Source organism: Apis dorsata, unplaced genomic scaffold (assembly GCF_000469605.1).
Source record: "Apis dorsata unplaced genomic scaffold, Apis dorsata 1.3 scaffold_813, whole genome shotgun sequence".
NCBI classification, from domain to species: Eukaryota; Metazoa; Arthropoda; class Insecta; order Hymenoptera; family Apidae; genus Apis; species Apis dorsata.
Window position 1 is genome coordinate 1 of NW_006263951.1, and position 4,731 is coordinate 4,731.

The following is a 4,731-nucleotide window of genomic DNA, read 5'->3' on the forward strand; positions in this document are numbered from 1 at the left end:
TGGAAATGACGTCAAATTCTTAGAATTTCTGAAATTCTTGGAACTGAGATCTAATTCTTGGAAATTTTAATGTTCTTGGAACTGACGTCAAATTCTCGGAAATTTGCAAGTGCTCGAATGAATGAAACTTTTGTCTAAAAATTCGACTTTGTATTAGGAGAACATGACATGATAGGAGGTCGATCGAAAAATTTTTCCGGGAAATGACGTCAATTTCTCGGAATCTCTAGAAATCTTGGAAATGACGTCAAGGTCTCAGAATTTTTGAAATTCTTGGAACTGTCGTCAAATTCTCGGAAATTTCCAAGTGCTCGAACGATATATCGAAACTTTTGCCCAAAAATTCGACTTTGTATTAGGAGAACATGACATGATAGGAAGTCGATCGAAAAATTTTTCCGGGAAATGACGTCAATTTCTCGGAATCTCTAAAAATCTTGGAAATGACGTCAAGTTCTCAGAATTTTTGAAATTCTTGGAACTGTCGTCAAATTCTCGGAAATTTACAAATTGTTGAACGGACGAATCTTTTGCCGAAAATTCGATTTTGTATTAGGATAACATAATATGATAGGAGGTCTCTCAATAATTTTTTCCAAGAATTTTCATCGTTCTTAGAATTGAATTTAATTCTTGGAATTTTTGATATTGTACGATAAATAAACTTTTTGTTATTTTTTCGACTTTTTTTAAATATAATATAATTTTACCGAAGATGTAATTTTGCTATCTTCAGAAACATGAATGTTTATGATTTTTTTATATACTTATTTCTAAAATACTTACCATTTGCATACTTACCTATATTATCTGCTATTTTTTTTCTTTTTTGTATTTTTCATCTTTTTGTTAACAGTTTACTTATTTCTATATATACTTATATACTTATCTGCTGAATACTTACCATTTCCATACTTACCTATTGCAATTCTCATTTTTTTGATTTTTATATTCTTTTTTCAAGAGTTTTTTTAATTTTTAAGTTATTTCTTACAATATGATTGCTATCTTTTTGTATTATTATGTATTATTATGTTCTTTTGTATTATTATATTATTTTTTATATATTTTGTAATTTTTTTTTTGATTCTCTTTTATTTTTCCATAATTTATGAATATAATATTTCATATAAATTTATATCTGATGTATTTAATTTATTTTAATATTAAAAAATACTTCAACTTTATTACAGCTGAATATTTCCAAAAACAAATGATATATTTCAAACGATTAATTATATTTATAAGACAATCGATATATATAGATATTATATACTTACGTATGCTTCATAATATCGATCGTACAAATACATTATATCCTCCAGTGCAAATTTCCGGCTGCAACCATTGCCGGTTGAATTCTTCTCGGTGTGAAAGTAGTTTACGATCAACATTCCCGAGACGATCGTCCCAAAAGAATCGAGTTGTACGCAACTCGAACGACGCACAAACGTATGTACCTCGAATTACCTTTGTGCCAACGACTGTGTGTGCAACGAATGCTGTAGCAAAGTAAGTGGGTCACTTTGGAACCATGGATATATGTGCTAGACATCGCCGTAGGCTAAATTACGACGTATAAAAGTGTAATTTAGTTTGTCGATTGTCTCTAAATAATGACCAATCTCGATCAATATAAGGAAGACAATTAAGAGAATCGTTCAATCGTTTCCATAATTGTGATTTATTATTTACAATAGTTTATGCTTGTGACGAAGAAAAATAGAATGAAAATAGATCATATCGTGCACACTAATCGATGAAAGTTTGGAGAAAGTTTTCGTTCAAAATTGTTTTGCATAAACACTCTCAATTTGTATGTTATATATATAAAAATATATCACATTGTTACATATTCCAATGAAATTGTAATTTTTCTGAACAAAATTTGATATCAAGTTTTATGTTATCCGTTCATTAAATATTTTCTATCAATCTATCAATATCTAAATTAAACCTCTCTATCAAAAACGATTTCTTAGAATTTTATATTAACAATTTTATATTAACTTTAAGCGATTCGTTCTTGAAGGAAGAGAAAAATGTAATACTTGGCAAGTCCACGAAACACCTGGTTAATAAAAATGCAGTTCTAGTCGCGTTAAGATCGATAGATCGAGGCCAATTACCCGGTAGTACGATTCACTTAGCCGAAGGAAAGTCTTTCGGATCGATACTCGATACTACCATCCCCAGGTCCCTTTGGATACTTTCTACTTTCATCGACCACGTTTATCGATGACTCAGAGATCGTTTGACTCTGATCTCGTTGCGATCGAACAATTGTGAAAATGAGATTCAATTTGGATGTAGAACGATTGATGAATTCTTTTCATTCTTAATTAATATTATATTTGATAAAAAGTGAATTATAATTTATTGAATTTCTCGTATAAGAATATTTATTGTAATTTAAATACTAAATAATTTAAACTTTAAACTTTCTGAAAAGATTTAATGAAAAGATACTTGAATGTAAAATAATTGGGTATGTTAAATTTAAAAGATTTCTAATTTCCAAATATTCTAATTCTAATATCTGACTATTTTTCCAATTTTGTTGGATATACTTCACACATGTATAATGTAACATTCAGAAAAATGTGACAAGAAAAAAAAAATACAGTAGTGAAAATAGTCTGAGTGTAATCTGACTGAAATTATTTTTATAAGATCACGGAATTTCTCAAATTAAATTTATCCAAGGGATGTATAATTAACACAACGTAATTCAAATAGAGATAAGAACAGGAAAAGTAATACAGTTAATCGAGTTTATATTTTATAATTGCACAGTCGTTTTAAAATCCCTGAGAACATCGAGATAATTTGCCTCCTTGAGAAAGTGATTCCAATTTTTTTTTTTCTCTCGCGTAATTACACTTTATCTCCATTTCCGTTCAATCCTTACCGCGCCATCTCCCTTATTTTATTACTTGGAAGATCAGTGAAAGCGCGACGAGTAAATTACTTAATGGATTCGAGCGTTTTAGATACGTGTATACCACACTTCCATTATGACAAGCTTGGCCGTTTCGCGTTTTTAAACAGAGAATACATCGCAGTGGAAAATTATCGTGAAATTGATTTCACGTTTGACTCATCTGTATTATACGTTTATCTGTCCCTGATATAATGAAAATTTCCCTTCAGATCTATTATCATAGTATACATAACTATATTATGTTTGATTTATTATGTAATAAAAGAAGAAAATGATATAACATTTTTTTAATTTGAAAAAAAGTATTACATGTTATTAGCTGAATGATGTTAACAATCTCAATCCAATATTCCAATATCTCTACATGCTGTGTGATAAATATTTGTCTATGATGCGCACGTAATCCGTGCAGACACGGATGTGACATCCATTCAAAGATTGCCGGGAAACTTTCAGTTGCATAATTCCGATATTACTTTTCAAAAGTAAAAAACATTACATAAACGAACGCGTATAATTTAACGAATTCCACGATATCATTCTAAAAAAGAATTAGAATCTTATCTCGTAATATCATAAAGAAAAAAAAAAAGGAAACTAAAATTAAAACTAAAATTTACCCGAAGCGAAACGAAGCAATAAAAAGAATACCTTAATTAGCAAAATAATAGAAGAAGAAGAAGAAGAAGAAGAAGAAAATAAAAGAATCCTTCACCGCACTCGACCTTATACATCTTTCATCCATTGAATTGCAAATCATGCTCGTCCAATATCTTCAACTCACACAACAGAGCGCGTGTAACGCACATCGTATCGTTCTCAGAAATAAAAATGGTGCAAAATTAAAATCTTCCTCTCCCTTCCCCCAGGGACAAAGGTCGAGTATACTCAACGATAATCATCGTATTGGCAAGGTTTAACCACGAAATATCGCGAGATCTGTGGCTAAGCGCTGCTGGTATTACCGATTTCCGATAACGGATGCGACGAAGAGCGCAACGAAGATTTACAATCTTGAACGTCGAAAGGGTTTTAACGCCGGAGGCTGAAACGAATCGGCAGCCACGAAAGTAGAACGATAAATCTGCGAACGGATAACTGGACGTTTAGCTTCCAGATTCTTCAAACCCTTAACGACTCGTGGCCCATGACGTGGGATTTATCGCCAGACACACACGCGTGTCATAAGTGTCTGACTTGTTTATGCGCTTATTCGTGGGCAGGATTAGTGTGGGTGGTAATTTGAATTATCTTGTGATTGTTGAAACATTTTTTGATCATTCGATTTGAATAATGACAAGTAAAAGATCGTGAAATTTCGAAGTTCGAAGGTTTTGTTAAGCTTTGGAGAGATTTTGAGATTTAATTTTTTTTCCAGCTCTTGTATTATCTTTCCTGAGACGAATAATTTTTGTGTAAGAGTCGAAGAAGAGGATGTTCCTCTTAAATATTCTATTTATTTTTTTTTTTTTTTTACAAATGTCGATTGTTGAAGACAGAAACGAAAAGACCGTAATCGAATAATTAAAATCTATTTCTATGTCATTTTTCAAAAATACAATTGTATTGCAAATCGTTCTTCTCTCTAACTTTCCAATCATTCCTCGAATCATCTACCCGTGACCGTGCTCAACCATCAATAATAAATGAGAACGAGACAAAATCTCCTTGATTCCTTTAACCAGAGACGTAAAACCTGCACCTACTTAAGTTTCTTTGCTTTGTAGAATTGAAACCACGAATTGGAGCGTAAAATTCGCGTTCCACATAATTCTATAAAAAAAAAA